Source organism: Geotrypetes seraphini, chromosome 2 (assembly GCF_902459505.1).
Source record: "Geotrypetes seraphini chromosome 2, aGeoSer1.1, whole genome shotgun sequence".
Classification (NCBI taxonomy): Eukaryota; Metazoa; Chordata; class Amphibia; order Gymnophiona; family Dermophiidae; genus Geotrypetes; species Geotrypetes seraphini.
The window spans coordinates 447,352,324-447,371,782 of NC_047085.1; the positions used below are offsets into that span (position 1 = coordinate 447,352,324).

At 41.5% G+C, this 19,459-nt stretch overlaps 1 long non-coding RNA gene across 3 annotated transcripts in view; it reads right to left on the reverse strand.

The window, feature by feature from the left end:
* Positions 1-19,459, reverse strand: part of LOC117354269 — a 91,870-nt gene that overhangs the window by 17,920 nt on the left and 54,491 nt on the right. For all 3 annotated transcript variants that reach the window (XR_004538159.1, XR_004538160.1, XR_004538158.1), the window contains exon 3: positions 174-306. This is a non-coding gene — a long non-coding RNA (uncharacterized LOC117354269). The remainder of the gene's footprint in view (positions 1-173; positions 307-19,459) is intronic.

Consider the following 19,459-nt stretch of genomic DNA (forward strand, 5'->3'; position numbering starts at 1 on the left):
TTTCATTATCTCCACTCCTCTGTACAGTGATGATCAATACCTGCATTTTAATTTAGTTTCCAAATGAGAAATCCAAAGCAAAGTCTGTTTCAGCTGCTGAATTTGAATTGGTACACTACTGAAACATGAAGGAGTGGAATGAAGTTAGCTTCTAGGCCAAAATGCTTACTCACAGTATTGGAAGGCTGCAGCTCAGAGTATCCTGTATTTAATTCCCTCTGCTATCAGTCAGTGGAAGACAGCTAGCTCCTGCATCTCAATGAGTTTGCAAAAGGGTCGCTTCAGACACTGCTTGCCCCAGGCAAACTGGAAAGTCATTAGGGAGAGAAAAGGGAAAAATAAATACCATTAAGTAAAATTGTTCAAAATGACTAGTGCAGCATTAATGTCATGATTACACAGGCTAAAATTCTGGCATTTCATAGAATGTATGCACTTGCATTCCTTACTAATACAATATCAACCTACATTTTCTGTCAGAATCTCTGGGCTGCATTTACTGGGCAGCTTTCAAGAGCGTTTGGAGCTGCAAGCTATTCACAGAAATATTTTCTTTCAGTACGTGTGGCCAGTGTAGGACAGAGCTCTCCATTATGCCTGAAAGGGGCTTGGAGGTCATTTCAGAAGGCTTGCATGGCATTTGCATGTATAAATGCGTCAATAGCGATGTTAGAAAGCCACTGTTTACACATGTAAATCTGCAGCATGCACAGTTTTCTAAGAAGTATGTTCCGGGTATGTTTCAGTAGGCCAGAAAATTATGTGTGTATTTCTGATTTTACAGAAATCCTTTGAAAAATCTGGATGTTGTCATTTACATAGTTTCAAGGCAGTTATAAGTGTCAGGTGGCTGCTCATTTGCATAGAGCTGTATTAAGGATACATGTCAGGGGCCCAATAGGGTAATTCTATAACAGGAGAAGAGGAGAAGAAAAGTCCTATTTCAAGCCTATTCTATAAAGACAAGTTGCTCCTGCCTAGGATTACCATATTTGTGGAGAAAAAAGAGAGGACACAACAAATAAAAATGGTTGCTACCTTTGCTAAAGAAATATTTAATCACTGCACGTATATAAATGGCTTTTAGTTAACAAACACACATCGAACAATGGCTGACGTACAGTACAGCAGTAGACAATAATCTAATTTTCAAAAATTTCTGGTTTGAGTTTGACTGATTGTCATCATGTGACTGGCCCGAGTAGTATTGCCTGTCACATGTCCACCCCCAGGCACCTTGGTTCTCTGTAACACACAACATAAACAGGGTTAAACACACAGTTCTTAAAACATATGACCAGGTCGTCCTGAGGTCCTCCCTGGATTCCATCCCTCCAGGTTTCTCCTGAGTCTTTCCTTCGACCCTGTATTGCCCCCAAATCTTTGGTAGCTTATGGGGCCATTCACCAGTCACTCCACTGGTTGCCACCGTCCCAGCTAGTCCCTCCACTGGACACTCCTTAGATCTTGGCCAATGCTCCCAGGGTCTCTCAGGCTGCTTCACCTGAGGTCCTCTCTGATGGCTCCTGGTGCCATCACTGGTCTCTCTGCCAGTCACCACCAGCCCCGCCAGTCCCACCGCCAATCAGTTGCCTGACCCCCCTTAGCCTTGGACTCTGCTAGCTCTTCCAGCTGCCTCTTGTGAAGCCACCTCCAGTCCCTCACTCCCTAGCCTCTTGGGTCCCCACCATCTGGATTTTTCTTCACTAGTTTTTCCACCAGTTGTCAAGCCTGAGTCCCTTCCTTTATTCCAGTCTCTACTGGGCCCTCTGGCTACTTTTAGCTCTTTCCTCCTACCGGGCTTCACTCCAGGGCCACATCTCTCCACTGATGTATAGGTCCCCACAGACCCTCCTACCACTGGGCTTTCTACTGCTGTGAATCACCGGAAGAAGTGGGGAAGGGACTGTGCACATCACCCTTTGGAACAATTGTGAATTTATTTAAAAAATTAAAACATATACAAAAAATAAAACATATACACAAAATAATTCAAGCCTAATAGAGAGTCCTTGATCCCTTTTAGCTTGACCCCGACACAGTCTATGTTTTGGCTTCTAAATGAAAGCTTCATTAGGGTTGTGCTGGTATAATGGAAATCTAAAAAGGAATGCTCTAGGCTTATAATCAACTAAATGTCTTGCTGAGAAAAACAATGCTTGATCCCATACACCACTTGGAATTCTACATGTAGGTTATATTATTGCTTTCTACTACTGCACCAGTCTCCTCTATCAGAACAGATCAGCCAGACCCCCTGTCAAGCATGGTCTTCAGAGCTTACTGGCAGTTAAACTAGAATAATTCCTCCCAAGGATCACCCAGCTCATGAAAGAGCTTCTTACCTTCTGAGCTCTCTGTGCTGGAAGTTGTTCTTTTCAACACCACAATCCACTCAGGGTGGGTGGTCAGCTCCCAGCAGCATTTGCTGATCTTATGCAAATCAGCTCTTCTTTCAGGCTCCATGACCTCCACTGCTCGGGCTCCCTATGCTGGCCAGTGACCAACCCTGTCACACTGAACTAGAGATGGGAATAACTAGTGAGATAATTAAATTTGCTGATGACGCAAAGTTGTTAAATCGCAAAAGGATTCTGGAAAATTGCAAGAGAGCCTTGGGAAACTGTGCATCAAAATGGCAGATGATGTTTAATATGAGCAAATGCAAAGTGATGCATATGGGAACCCGAACTATAGCTATGTGATGCAGAGTTCCACGTTAGGAGTCACCACCCAGGAAAATGATCTAGGTGTCATTGTTGAGGATATGTCGAAAACCCTCAGCTCAATGTGTAGCAGCAGATAAGAAAGCAAACAGAATGTTAGGAATTATCAGGAAAGAAATGGAAAACAAAGATGAAAATGCTATAATGCCCTTGTATCGCTCTATCGTACAGCCGCATCTCAAATACTGTGTGCAGTTCTGGTTGCTGTATCTCAAAAAAGATATAGCGGAATTAGAAAAGGTACAGAGAAGGGCAACAAAAATGATCAAAGGAATGGGATGACTTCCCTATGAGGAAAGGTTAAAGTGGCTAGGGCTCTTCAGCTTGGAGAAGAGAAGGCTCAGGGGTGATATGATAGAGGTCTATAAAATAATGAGTGGAGTGGAAAGGGTGGATGTGAATCACTTGTTCATTCTTTCCAAAAATACTAGGACTAGGGGGGCATGCAATGAAGCTACTAAGTAGTAGATTTAAAACAAATCGGAGAAAATAATTCTTCACACAACATATAATTAAACTCTGGAATTTGTTGCCAGAAAATGTGATGTAATTAGTTAGCTTAACAGGGTTTTAAAAAGGTTTGTATAATTTTTTATAAAAGAGAAGTCCATAGGCCATTATGAAGATGGCTTGGATAAGCAGTATAAAATCTGTTTTACTACTTGGGATCTAGCTAGGTACTTGGGACCTGGGTTGGCCACTGTTGGAAACTGGATACTGTGTTTTATGGACCTTCATTCTGTCCCAGTATGGCAATTCTTATGTTCATATATCCCTCAATAATTTTGGCTGGCTTCTGAGATACATGTGAAAGTCTTTGCATGACATATATTTAAAGGTGCTGCATGAACAAAATTTCTGTGACAGATTTAACCAAAAGGGAAACAGGAGGAGATCAACAATGCATTACACTCTCTCTAACACCCCCATGTGTTCAGACTGACTAATAGGCCAGAAGAAGTCCTAAAGGAGTGATCAACACAAAGGACAATAGAGAAACAAAACCCAGCCCAGGTGACCAAGAGTACAAGCAGTGGCGTAGTGAGGGTAGGAGGCTCCTGGGGCAGTGGCACCCCCCATGCCCTTCTCTCTGCCCCTCTGCTCCTTCCTCACCACCACCCCCACCCCCACACACATACCTCATTAAATCTTTACCAGCACGTGCAGCATCTCCAGCCTGCTGTTCGCACTGGCATTGACTTTCCCTCTGATGTTACTTCCTGGCCCCGCAACCCAGAATGATTTCAGAAGAGAGCAAGGCCAGCACGAGCAGCAGGCTGGAGAAGTTGTTTGCGTCGGCAAAGATTTAAAGAGGCCCAACGAACACAGTATAGTGAAAACAAATGGTAAACACAATATCACACTTCCACAAAATGGTACAATAAATGCTGTGAAAGAAAAAGATTTAAAGAGATACAGGGGGTAAGAGAGGGCACGAGTGTGATGTGAGGAGGCAGAGGTGTGCTGGTGCCCTCCCTTGCTATGCCACTGAGTACAAGCAACAGCAGGGTTGACAACAAAACCAGACAACCAGCAGTGTCCAACACTCGTTGAAAATCCTTGACACACTTGACTCAACATGAATAGTATTTAGACCATAAGGGCCTATGTCCTGTTATAAAGATAATGAGATGGGTACATCTATGAATTCACAAAATAAAGTGTAACAGAGCAAATAGACTGAATGATACATACTTAACCTGTCAACTGTATAAGTCCTTTTTGGATAGATCTTTCATGTTTCAAGCAAGCAAACAGCAGTCTTGGCTAGGTAACTACATCAATGGATCTAGGCTGACTTACAGCGCCTTTCGGAAAGAAATTGAAACTGTATTGTTCGACAGATTTATCTCCTAAACAGAAGTCACACTAAATTTATATTATCATCCTGTCCATTTCTTGAGTAATATGTTGTACTTTCACTATTTGCATTTTGTAATTCGCTGATTGTCCAGCTCTCTTCAGTGTGAACCACCTAGCAGTCATCTGACTATGGCGGTATAGAAGAATAAAGTTACGTTATGTTATTAAATTTTATAATAGTTCTTCAAGTGAGCAGTGAGGGAGATACAGAATCCACTCATGTTGTGACGTCAGAGAGAAGTTTTCCAGTTCAGGTGCAGGATGTGTGTAGGAGCTGCTGCCCGTGGCTTTGTGCACTATGGCAGTGAGGAAGAGGGAGCCGGCCAGAAGATAACACCGGGGGTGGCAATGACAACACCGCATCAATCGCACTGCGTACTGGCGGTTGCACTGTCTCGGGCCCGAGGCATGTGCCAGCCCTGCATGGATCGGCAGGAAATTTTTGTGGACCGGAACCGGTCCACGGATCAGCAGTTGAAGAACACTGCTCTGCTCCCAAGAGAGCTAAGGCCATCCCCCTCCCTAGTAGAAGGGGGGGTGTCAATGAAATATATAAGGAGAGAGCTCTGAATCAGGAGAGGAGGCAGGAAAGTGAAGGGTGGAGCAGGAGGTGGAAATGGCTGAAGAGGAAAACATCATTCTTACAAGCCACTGCGAGCCAAGAGCTGGTGAGGTCATGGATACAGCTGAGTTGCCGTTGGAGCTGCCACTGCCACAAGACTGCATGGAGATGGGTCCTTAATACTGAGAAGAAAGGAGCCCTGACAGTTTTGTTTGTGGGAATTATTTATTTTTTTGTTTCTCTACAGAAAAGGTAGTTGCCTTTAATTAAGGAAAGGAAAGGAATATTTTTGGCGTTTCCTCTGAGAAACTATGTTTTGCTTGAACAAAAATTTTGCTCAGGGTAGTTAAAAGCCTCATAAAGTAAAGGAATAAACGATGTTTAACCTGTTGGACAATGTTTGCCAGTTTTTGCCTGATACTGCTGTTTCCTTAAGTAGTGCTATGATTCAGCACAAAGGAAAACGTCCAGTAAACCTGGGTTGAGAAGGTCTGTGAAGTTAGTTACAGTGTGATTTGAATCCTGCTACAAGGAAGTTTTGTTCCTCCAACTGTTTGCTAAGAGTTTATCAAACTCGGAGCTTAGGGTCGCTCACTTTACCTGCAGTAAAGCCATTAATTAGAACCTATGTTTAAAGCAGTGAGTTTTTTTTGTGTTTTTGGTTCACTTATCTTCATGAAGGGTTTTGGATTCATGAACTAAAAAAGATCTCCTAGCACACAGCCCTAGAAAAGAAACCTTTTTTCAGGGAGCCAGAATGCCCAGGTGCAATGAAAGATGTTTTGTATTACCTTTGAACCGCTGCAAGGAAGTGTTTTTGTTTGCCTTCTTTTTCTCCTTATTGGAAGTGACAATACTGAATGTTGACCAGTTAATGGTCCAAATAAAAGCTGAAGACTGTTATTGAATACTGTTTATCTTGGGGTCTCATTATTCACTGTACGATGCATTCTGGAGTACTAGGCAGATGCCTAGGCTGGTCACTCCTGAAAGGCTTCCCCATTTCCAAGGGGTGGGGCACACCCAGTCTCAGGAAAGCCGCTGATAGTGCCGCCTGCTGTTCTAGGCAGGGGCCTAGCATGGAACATTGTGCACATAAATGACTAGAATACCAGATCCATTTGCATACCTTCGTGCTACCTAAAAGTAAGCATCTCTTTATAGAATTACCACCACCACCCCCCAAAATACAACCATATTTGTAGCTGGAGACCTCAGTGCTCTTGTGTTCTGCTGGCATATCAAACAGTTCCTCAAGAAACTGGGAGCACTGCCATGGAATGTATGAAATAAAAGGCAACAAATCTTAAAGTCAATGCAAAATTTGATAGGAAGCCAATGATGGTCCCTTGATTATGGAGAAATTCTGTCTTCTGTCATACTGAATGATCAATCCCATGGAATCGTTCATAACCATTTGCAGGACTTTTAATGAGTTGTGATAATCAGCTCTTGACAGAACTGCAACTCTGCCAAAAAATTGCCCAGCTGTAAGAAACTGTAGTAGGTGACTCAGCAATTTTAACGTAAAGAAGCATACATTCACTAGCTCCTTAATATAGATGAAAGTCAACTATCTATATATATAAAATCGGAGGTATGTATGTGTGTATGTGTGTGTATATGTGTGTATGTGCCGCGATCACGCAAAAACGGCTTGACCGATTTGAACGAAACTTGGTATGCAGATCCCTCACTACCTGGGGTGATATGTTCTGGGGGTCTTGCAGCCCACCTGCACACGAGGGCGGAGCTACAAACAGAAAATCAGATTTCACCCATTCATGTCAATGGAAAAAATGTAAAAAGCTGCCATTCTCACAGTAATTCAAAACCGGCTTGACGGATTTGCACGAAACTTGTTATGCAGATCCCTCACTACCTGGGGTGATATGTTGTGGGGGTCTCGCGGCCCACCTGCACACGTGGGCGGAGCTACAAACAGAAAATCAGATTTCACCCATTCATGTCAATGGAAAAAATGTAAAAAGCTGCCATTCTCACAGTAATTCAAAAACGGCTTGACCGATTTGAACGACACTTGGTATGCAGATCCCTCACTACCTGGGGTGATATGTTCTGGGGGTCTCGCGGTCCACCTGCACACGTGGGCGGAGCTACAAACAGAAAATCAGATGGCTTGACCGATTTGAACGAAACTTGGTATGCAGATCCCTCACTACCTGGGGTGATATGTTCTGGGGGTCTCGCGGCCCAACTGCACACGTGGGCGGAGCTACAAACAGAAAATCAGATTTCACCCATTCATGTCAATGGAAAAAATGTAGGGGGCGTCACGTGCGCGATTTCAAGATGGCCGCTTAGCGCCCGCGCTCCGGTCCGAGCCTCGCTGAATTTAATAATTTAAACCTCGCAAAGAATAAATTCAGGTCAGCACGCACTGCTCCCTTACGGCGGAATGTCGTCCAAGGCTAACAAGCCCGATACCGCTCCTCCTCCTGGCCCGTCGGCGGCGCATCCAGCGCCGAAAAGATCGAAGCACGAACCGCCCTCTCCGATTAAGGCCTCCATGCCTGGCGCCTCAGCACAGGGAGACTCAATTTCTCATGATCTCCACGTGCTCAGAGACTTAATGCAGGAAAATTTAGCCGCCACGGCTGACATTAAAAATGAAATCGGGGGCATACTCACTCAACTCAAGCAACAAAATGCTCGTATAGATTTGGCAGAAGAAAGACTTGCAGCACATGACTCACAATATCTTGAAATACAACGTGACTTTCGCAAGCTTACTGTGCTGCAACGTGATATTGAAGATCTCTCTAACAGGATGCGTCGGAGTAATGTTCGCATTATTGGTCTTCCAGAATCATCTGAAGGTAATGACCTTATGTCTTTTCTGCTCTCCTTCATTCCTACTACTCTAAAGCTTAAATTTGACCCTCCGCTCGAGATTGAGAGAGCGCACAGGGTCCCATCTGGTCCGCCATTACCTGCAAAGCCTCCCAGGCCTATTGTCCTGAAACTCCTCCGTTACACTCAAGCTCTCCAAATCCTGCAAGCTGCTAAATCCTCTCCTGCACTGCAACATGATGGTAAAAAAATCATCATGGTCCCTGACCTGGCAAAAGCAACAGCACAAAAAAGAAAAGCCTTCTTGGCAATGAGGCCTCAGCTTAAAAACATAGGAGCCCAATACGGGCTATTTTATCCTGCGAGGATGAAGATCACTTACCACAACAATACCAAAAATTTTGATGATCCGGTTGAATTACAAAAGTTCCTGGACGACACAGTAGGAGCTATGACCTGACTTTCCTTTATCAAATTATTTTCTGCTTTACTGTTTTTGAGGTTTAAATAGTATCATTTGATTCACAATTTGGGCTCGAGCGAAGGGCTGCCTGAGCACCTCTTGTCAGCATGGGATCCCATCTCTGGATCTTTTTCTACTTTTTGACATGGTTCTTTATTGGACTGAATCATCCTCCTTATTGTTTACATTTTCTCCCTTTTTTTGTTCTTGTATGCTGTGATACTTACTTGGGCAAATCATGGAATTCAAGTCTTTATCCACACTTTGTTTCCTACAGTGCAGAGCTTAAGTGTTTCTTCCGAGAACCATTCCTAGAACCTGTTATCCAACAGCTTCCCAATGGTTAAATTACATATCGTCTCCCTAAACGTCAAAGGGATCAACAGCCCTATAAAACGAAAGAAAATCCTGCACTATCTCAAACACCTTGAAGCAGATATATGTCTCCTACAGGAATCACATATCAGCGCTGAGGAAGCTAATAAACTAGTTGGAGGATGGGTTCAATATTGCTTTGCTGCCCCTGCTTCAGGAAAGAAAAATGGAGTAATCACTCTAATAAAGAAATCTCTTAATTTTCAACTTCAAGTCCACAAATTTGATCCTTCTGGTCGCTGGTCCTTTTTGGAGGGCTCCATAGCCGGAAGGCCAATAAAATTGTTCAACGTCTACGCCCCTAATGCAGATGACCCTTCCTTTTTTCAATCATTCCAAACACTCTGCCACTCATCACTTTCCTCGGACACCATTTTTGCAGGTGACCTCAACTTTCCTCTAGATCCCTTCATTGATCGCTCATCGAAATGCCGCCCAGCAAAACTTCGGGTGAGATCCACTGTTAAAAACCTAATGGACTCTTTCGGCTGGTCGGACATCTGGAGAATCCTGCATCCATCTGACAAAGATTTCACCTTCTACTCGGCACCCCACCAAACTTACTCGAGAATTGACTATATTCTTGGATCTAAAGACATATTAAATATGGTTTCTTCATCACGCATACATGACATCACTATTTCAGATCATGCAGCTGTATCCTGTCACCTCAATTGGGCCTCCTCTTCCACATTCAGGCAATGGAGATTTAACAACTTTCTTCTACATGAAGACTCCTTCATCTCATATATCAAAAATGAATCTCAACTATTCTTCGACACTAACATATCTTCAGTGGACGACTTCTCCATAGTCTGGGAATCTTATAAAGCTTGGCTACGTGGTAAAATCATCAGCTTTTCAGCCTTTCAATTGAAACAAAAAAAATCTAAACTTCATCTACTGGAAACGGACATTCATTCTTATGAATCTCAACTCTATAACCATTTTGATCCTGAGTTATACCGAAAACTGCAGCAACTTAAATTCCAGTATAATGAACTCTTCAGCTCCATGGCTTCCGCATCTTTATTCCGTCGATCAACCACATATTATGCCTCTTCCAACAAATCTGGCCATCTTCTTGCTCTTTTCCTGAAAGGAAAACGTTCAAAAAACCATATTACCCACATCAAAACCAGTTCTGGTCACATTCATCATACAACTAAAGACATATTGGAAGACTTTCGCAAATTCTATGATGATCTCTACACTTCAGAAACTTCCTCCTCCTCCTCATCTATCCAAGATTTCCTTCATTCGCTTGATCTACCGACTTTATCTGACCAGCAACGTCGCTCCTTGCAAGTACCTATCTCCACTGATGAAGTCACACGTGCCATCTCATCTCTACCTTCTGCTAAAGCGCCTGGACCCGATGGTTTGTCTTCTGAATTCTACAAATCATTCTCAACTCTTCTGTCTCCTTATTTACTCTCTTACTACAAAGGTATACAGGAAGCCCCGTCAACTCTTCACAGATTTCTTGAAGCGAACATTATAGTTCTACCAAAACCGAACAGGGATCCTGACCTCGTTAAGAACTATAGACCTATATCTCTTTTGAATTTGGACTATAAAATTTATGCAAAAATATTAGTATTTCGATTGGAAAAAGTAATGTCTTATCTGATTCACAGAGACCAAGTGGGATTTCTGAAAGGTCGCTATGGTGCAGATAACACTAGGCTCTTATGTCATGTGCTCCACTCCTCTCAATCGTTCACTCAATCATCAATCCTTGTTTCTCTAGATGCTGAAAAAGCGTTCGATAGAGTGGAGTGGAAATACCTTTTTGCAGTCCTGTCTAGATTTGGTTTTCCCCCATCTCTTATCCATATGATTTCCATACTCTACAATTCCCCTTCTGCAAAACTTATCATTAATAATGAGGCATCTGCTCCATTCACTCTGCACAGAGGCACCCGTCAGGGATGCCCAATGTCCCCACTTTTATTCAATTTAGCCCTAGAACCCCTTCTTACAGCCATCCGCCTCTCCCCCGATATTAAAGGGATCAACATTGCTTCCATAGAAATAAAAATCTCTGCATACGCGGATGATGTCCTCCTTTACCTCACTGACCCTGAACATTCGCTCTCTGCATTAACACACCTAATTTCTACATACTCCTCGTTTTCAGGATACAAAATAAATTGGGATAAGTCTGAGATCATGCCCCTCCATGATTGCAATCCCTCCCTTTTTCAATTGACTCATCCCTTTTCATGGGTCACCACAGGTATCAAATACTTAGGGTTACTATTTGATAAAAACATTAATTCATCCCAACAATTAATCTCTTCCAAAATCCTCGCTCAAGTACAGAACTCATTATCCTCTTGGTCCCCTCTACACCTTTCTTGGTGGGGTCGCTTAGACACCATAAAAATGATGGTGGTTCCCAGAATCACATACATCTTTAGCATGCTTCCTATATTATTCCCATCCTCCATATACAAACAAATTGAGAATTTACTTTTGCGTTTCTTATGGAATGAAAAACCCCATAGAATTTCTCTTCAGAAACTAAAAGCTTCTCGCATCTCAGGTGGTGTTAACTTTCCAGATCTTCTTCTCTATCATAAAGCTTTTATTTTGAGACAAGGTGCAGAATGGCTCTCTAATCCCATGCCTACTGATATCCCCAACTGGCTACGAATAGAGCTTTCCCTTACAAATCCTTTCCCCCTCCTTCGTCTTATAGGGACACATAATTCTCCCTTTATTAAACATAATCCTGTCCTGTACACCACCCACAAAGTTCTATCTAATCTAGACTCTTTACTGGAGATACCCTGGAACAAATCAACACTTTGCCCTCTCTGGTTCAACAAATCTTTATTGATAGATAAGAAAACCTTCACTTGGCCCTCCTGGTCTCAACATCACCAAATATGGGATTTGGGATCGGTGTGCCATCCTGATGGCTCACTCTTCACCTTTCAGGATATGATGACCTCATTTGCCCTCCCTGAATCCAACTTTCTCAAATGGTTGCAACTCCGGTCAACCATCAAAAAATCAGGCCTTCTCTCCTCACTTTCCCTTTCTTCTCCCACATTATTCATCTACTCTCAGAAATTTCTAGCCCAGGGTCACACAGCATCGCATTTCTATAAGCTACTCAAATCCTTCTCACCCAATCCCTTCTCCACCACGCACTTAGCTTGGGAACATGACATTGGAATGGCTATAACTGATGATGCTTGGTCCTCCATTTCTAATTCCACGTTTAAAACATCAAGATCTGCCTCAATCTTACAGAGTATGTTTTTCTTTCTCCACAGAGCCCAATGGACTCCCATTAAATCTAACAAAATAGATGCTTCCTATTCTAAAAACTGTTGGTCTTGTGGGAAAGAGGAAGGTACTCTACATCACCTATTATATTCCTGCCCAATGATCCACACTTTCTGGCATACTGTTTGGAAAACAATTTGCTCAATCTTCAACATAAACATTGCCCTTTCCTATCAAATGCTCCTTCTCAAATCTTTCGCACTTAATCACCTGATCTCTGAAAATGATCTATATTTGTTAGATATGCTCATTACTCTAGCCCTAAAAATTCTTTTATCAACATGGAAAGACCTTTCAAAGGCATCCCACCCACAATGGTGGAATTTAGTGTGTTCAACATACAGAATGGAAGCTTATCTTGCTAAATCATATGGCGGGATGCATCGCTTTCATTCCAGGTGGAATTCACTAAAACTCTACCTTTCTTCCAATAATAAATGATTTCCATGGTCACAGTATACTCCTTATTTTCTTTTATTAACCCATTCATTCATTTCCTTATTCAGGATGATTCATTCTACTAGTTAGTGGATTGTTGCTATTATATACTGAGATGTTTCCTATTATATCATTCTTGTATTGTTGTTATATCATTATGACTCTTTGTATAATATAATATGCATTATATCTCTGCTGTATTCATCTCATATTCATCAGTGGCTGTAATAGTATATTCCACTGGTTTACACTTGTATTTCATTTCAAAAATTTCCAATAAAAATACCTTGACAAAAAAAAAAAAATGGAAAAAATGTAAAAAGCTGCCATTCTCACTGTACTTCAAAAACGGCTTGACCGATTTGAACGAAACTTTGTATGCAGGTCCCTCACTACCTGGGCTGATATGTTCTGGGGGGTCTCCCGGCCCACCTGCACACGTGGGCAGAGCTACAAACAGATAAGCAGATATCACCCATTCATGTCAATGGAAAAAATGTAAAAAGCTGCCATTCTCACAGTAATTCAAAAACGGCTTGACCGATTTGAACTAAACTTGGTATGCAGATCCCTCACTACCTGGGGTGATATGTTCTGGGGGTCTCTCGGCCCACAACTCTATGTTGCTTGCTCAAGGGTGGGTTCACCCAACAATTTATATGTTCTTGCTCCTGGAGGTGAAACTAAAAATTTTGTTTATAATCACGTTTTGCGTTAGTTGTATTGTATTCATTTTGTCAAATATTTCACATTATAATTTGAATATTGTACTTTTTATTAAGCTGTAAAACAATAATTTCATTCACCACTACAAAGTATCTTTATTTGAATCCATTTACAGTGTTATTGCTATAATTAAATACCCGTGCAATGCCGGGGCATCAGCTAGTAACCTATAAACTCCTGTTCATAGGGGATAACTACATTAGTTTCACAGGAGTCAATGCAGAAAACCACACGTTAGAGCAGTGGTTCCCATCCCTGTCCTGGAGGAACACCAGGCCAATCGGGTTTTCAGGCTAGCCCTAATGAATATGCATGAAGCAAATTTGAATGCCTATCACTTCCATCATATGCAAATCTCTCTCATGCATATTCATTAGGGCTAGCCTGAAAACCCGATTGGCCTGGTGTTCCTCCAGGACAGGGTTGGGAATCACTGCGTTAGAGCTATGCCCTAATGGCTTGAGCACATGACTTCCGATGCAAAGTTTTTGTTCATCAATGTAGTAAGCTAATCCTAAGCAAATTTGAAACATACAAAACGTGTGCACTAATCAGGGTAAGCTTATAGAAACATGCACATAAGGTTCTGCACCAAGGACAGCTACTACTGTGCACATGACCAAATGAAAGTACCAAATACCAATGCACATCGGCACATGTGCTGGAAAGTCATTTTGTAGGAAAGCAGTGGCATCACAAACATTTTCAGGTGTCAATATCCATGTGCTGAACAACATCCTTAGATATGTGTAGATAAACCTTCTACTGCTATGCTCACAGCAAAAAGAAAAAAAAGACATCAAATCCTCACAGGTACTACTGCAGAAGATCAAACTAGTCCTTCAATGCCTCCTCTGACATGACCTTAAAGCTCCTGCATTATGCTCAGCTCAGCCTTCATGTTTTCCACGCACTTCTCCACATCAAGGCCCAAAAACTAATTAACATTCATTTTAATATGCTGTGTGCCAGTAACCTATGTGCAGATTTCTGCAGTTATTTTCTGTGCAAAATACTTCTCTGCACCATGTACCCATACAATTGCACACAGATCTCACATTACATACCATTTTCCTGATCAAAACAGATCATTCACAATGCTTCAAAAGCACATAAAACAATAACAGTCTAAAGCTGGGGTAGGCAATTCCAGTCCTCGAGAGCCGCAGCCAGGTCAGGTTTTCAGAATATCCACAATGAATATGTATGAGATGGATTCGCATGCACTGCCTCCTTGAGATGCAAGTCTATCTCATGCATATTTATTGTGGATATCCTGAAAACCTGACCTGGTGCGGCTTTCGAGGACCGGAATTGCCTACCCCTGCTCTAGAGCAAAGAGATAAACGTTATAGAAAAGATATAATAAAAACCAAAATAATCAGCCATAGTTAATCCACTTCAATCTAACATTCTAAGAATCAAATCACTGGAGGACAAAAATGATTTCAGCTTCCTTCTAAATAACATAAAATTCCTCTCAATATGAAAAAAAAATTTCTGTCTTACCAGAGATTACTGTACCTGAATGTGTATTTTTTTATATAAGCTTTCTGGCTTCCAGGTGCTATTCAAACAATTTAGGCCCTCTTTTATTAGGCCACAGTAGAGGTTTGTACTGCAGCTCAGAGGGCTAACTGCTCCGATGCTGCTCTGATGCTCATAGGAATTCAATGAGTGTTGGAGAATTTAGCACTCCGGGCCATGGTTAATTATAAAAATAAAAATATATATTCAAAACAAAACTGTTCTGGTCCATCCTTTAACTAAAGACAAACAACAAGTATTCCTTATTATCTTCTATTGGTACAATAAATTATACTTCATCTGCATAAATACAAAAATCATATCCATTAGTTCTGAGAATATTTGCAAGTAAAAACTAATATATATTAAAAAGCAGTGCGGATAGCCCTGAAACCTATGGAAATTAGAGTATATGTGGATAGATTCTGAGGGAAAGGACAGTGTATAGGGAGATGTCTGCAGCAAGAGAATGGATGTGGGGAGGACAGAAACATGGAAACATGATGGCAGATAAAGGCCAAATGACCCATCCAGTCTGCCCATCCACAGTAATCATTATCTCTTCCTCTCTCTAAGAGATCCCACGTGCCTATCCCAAGCTTTCTTGAATTCAGACACAGTGTCTGTCTCCACCACCTTTTCCGGGAGACTGTTCCACACATCTATCACCCTTTCTGTAAAAAAGTATTTCCTTAGATTCAGCCATGAACACAGAACAGAAATATTTGTTAAGCAATTCAGCCTTTTCTTTATTAGCTTCTACATATTTCTCCCCTTCACTTTTGAGACTCACAATGCCACTTTTGCACTTCTTCCAATCACTGATATATCTAACAAATATTTTGTCTCTCTGTTTTACCGTAGCAGCTATTTTTTCTTCCATGTGTATCTTTGCTTTCCTGACTACTCGACCAGCCTCTCTTAACTTTTCCAGATATTTTTCCTGTCTTCTTCTCTCTGCGATCTTTTCTACTTTATGAAATCTAACCTCTTATTCCTTACTTACTCTGCTACTACTTTTGAGAACCAAAGTGGCCTTCTTTTACTCTGACTTTTATTTATTTGCCTTACAAAAAGGTCTGTTGCCCTTACAATAACTCCTTTCAGTTTTGCCCACTGCATTTCTGCTCCTTCCAGATGTTCCCATCCGGACAACAATTCCTTGACATAATCCCCCATCTGAGCAAAGTTCTTTTTTTTTTTTTAAGTCTAGAACCTTTACTTTTGAATGAGCCCTCTCTATACCCATCTTAATATTAAACCGTACCATGCAGTGATCACTGGATGCCAGATGATCACCCACTGTAACATCACAAACACTTCCCCCATTTATAAGCACTAAGTCCAGTATGACCCCATTCTGCATAGGTTCTATTACCAACTGCTGGAACAGTTCTCCTTATAGAGAATCCAGAATCTCCCTACTTCTAGAAGACCCTGCAATAGGGATACCCCAATCAACATCCGGCATGTTAAAATCACCTAGTAACAAGACTTCCCCTTTTTTAGATATATTCTGAATGTCTACTATTAAATCTCTATCTATTTCTTCCATCTGTGAAGGAGGCCTGTATATCACACCAATGTAAATATATTCACCATTCCCTCTTTCCAAATTGATCTATAGTGCCTCTTCCTTGCCCTGCAGATCCTGCAATTGTGTGGCTTTAATATGATCTTTAAAATATGTTGATGGAAGGATAGTAAATAAATGTTTTTGAGAGGATAATATCAGTTCAATACACAAAGGAGATGGTATACTGTAAACCAACACCAGTGAATCCACTCAAATAAATTAGTCTTCAGACTCTCAGAAATGCCACCATCCATTCCATTTTAGTTTCAAAAGTGGTTGGATTTACACATTATATCCTCACCGGGTCACTTATAATCTATTGTGAAGAAAGAACTTTGCTCTGACTCTTTTGAGACTACGACGGGAACTCCCCACAGCCATTTCCTATTGGCGATCTACACGGGGCAGGAGTGTAGGAAGATCGCTCCTGCCCCAAAAGCCCGCTAGACCACCAGATAAGGCCGGGACGCCAGGGGGAAGGCTAAACTGTGGGGGTTTTTTTTCTTTTTTTCCCCCCTCCTCATAAAATCGCGAATATGTGAAATCATGATTGTCAAAACCGTGAGTGGGGAGGGGGAAGTGTATATGGATGGAACACCTTAAATTCTCATAAAAATTGTTTTCTGATATTTTAGTTGTGGTCATCTCACTGATCTAGAAGTACTACTATTACTATTAATTATTTCCAGAGTACTATCAGACGTACACAGCGCCGTAGAGAGTCACAAAGGAGACAGTTCCTGCTTGAATGAGCTCACAATCTAATCCAGGGGTAGGGAACTCCGGTCCTCGAGAGCCGTATTCCAGTCGGGTTTACAGGATTTCCCCAATGAATATGCATGAGATCTATTTGCATGCACTGCTTTCAATGCATATTCATTGGGGAAATTCTGAAAACCCGACTAGAATACGGCTCTCAAGGACCGGAGTTCCCTACCCCTGATCTAATCAATTAAGACAGACAAACAGGCCATGGTTACAGTGGAGAATGATTAAACTGCTGGCTAGGATGATGAGTAGAGGGAGAGGGTTACGCTTTGAAGTCAATCTCAAGAAGGTGGGTTTGTCACCATTTTTTAATTTGATATATGAAGAGACTGGGATCTTACAAATACGTTTTGTCAAATACAGTTATGAGCAGGGATTCATCCAGACCAAAAATACAAAGATATAGCTGACAAACTGAAAATCAAAAAGATGAAAAGGAGAAAAATAAACCTCAATTGAGGGCAGTTGGGACTACACAAGTACCCAATCATCCACTCATCATCACGGGTCTATAAAAAACTCCAAAACATGTATAAATAATCAATTCTCACGTCTTTCATTCATACAAAATCTTCTTTTTGTTGTTTTTCACAGTCTTTTTTTATCGTTTTTTTATATATGATTTCAATATAACTGTCAAGCAGTAAAAGGCCCGAATCCCAAACTTAACCACATTACTTGGCGAGGACTACAGCTGAATATCATAAGTATAAGCAGTTTTTAGAGATATGAAGCATATATCTGGAATCGTGAAAAAATACACTCATCTGAAATCGAGGGTTTTCACCAAGATCTTGAGTTGGAAGCCCTTGGTGAAAACCCTTGATTGAGGTTTATTTTTCTCCTTTTCATCTTTTTGATTTTCAGTTTGTCAGCTATATCTTTGTATTTTTGGTCTGGATGAATCCCTGCTCATAACTGTATTTGACAAAACGTATTTGTAATATATTTATTATTAGTCTCACGTTTGTGCCCTAAACAAATTATTAGAGACTGGGATCTTGCCATGGATGAACCAAATTGATCCTCAGGGTTACTAAAGGGATTGCTGGGGAACCAAGATGTTATTCCCAACCACTCGAGAGCTGGAAGGCAAGTGGAGGCACACACCCAGCCAGACAGGATTTCAGTATACCCACAATGAATATACATGAGATTAAGGGGGAGAGTGTGGTGTAATGGTTAAAGCTACAGCCTCAGCATCCTGAAGTTGTGGGTTCAAACCCACACTGCTCCTTGTGACCCTGGGCATGTTACTCAGTCCCCACCCCACATTGCCCCAGGTACATTAGACATATTGTGAGACCACCAGGACAGACAGGGAAAATGCTTGAGTACCTGAATAAATTCATGTAAACTGTTCTGAACTCCCCTGTGAGAAAAGTATAGAAAATTAAATAGATAAATGAAATATACTCACGCAATAATTTCATTGTATACAAATTAATTGTGGGTATCCTGAAAAGCTGACTGGATTGGTGTGTCCCCAGGACAGGACTGAGAACCACTGCTTCAGAGGAAAGTAGGTGCCATACATACATTCTAAAAGTAAAGTGAATAATTGTACAATCTGCTCTATATGAATTAGTAAAGATATAGTGCATGTTCCCTTGCAACTCCAACCTTGCATGTATTTATTTCAGATAGGTACATTCATTCTTTCATTTTATGTGTGTGTTAGTTAGGTTTCAGCCAGGAAAGTTGTCTCCCAGTAGATCTGTTTGGTTTGCAAAGATATGCAGGCTGAAGTGTGCAGAGGTACAGGAGAAAGTGTGGGCCAGGGATAGATAAGATAAAGGAGTAATTATCCAGCAGCCACCCTCTGCTGCTACTGCGCTCCTTGAATTGCTCAGAGAGGGTGGAGTGTCATAGGATACAGAAGTCATGACAGGGCCTAGAATATCTGCCTACAACATTCAACATCTGCATTTATGCATCTATGGCAGAACCAGGGCTCTGTGTGCTTAGAGGCAGCTTTAAAGATATATGGAGTGGGTAAGTTATCAGCGGCATAAAGAGCAAGTTAAAGCAAAGGCAGATGAAAGAGCAGGAATATGGCCTTGGAGAGTTATGGTTTTTAATAGTCAGGATTCTGCCTAGGTGGAATGTGCAATGAGTCCACCAGGGAAGCAAAGAGTGCAACAAAGAAGATGAAAAGTAGAGAGGAGGAGAGGTCACTACAGCCAGAATACTATTGGGTAATATAATTCTTAGGTGGCAGGAGCCATGGAGACAAGTGTGGCCAATTAGAACAGGGCTTAAACAAAATGAGACGGCCCTTTGCAAAGCTGCAAATGAGAATGCACAGAGGGTCAAAA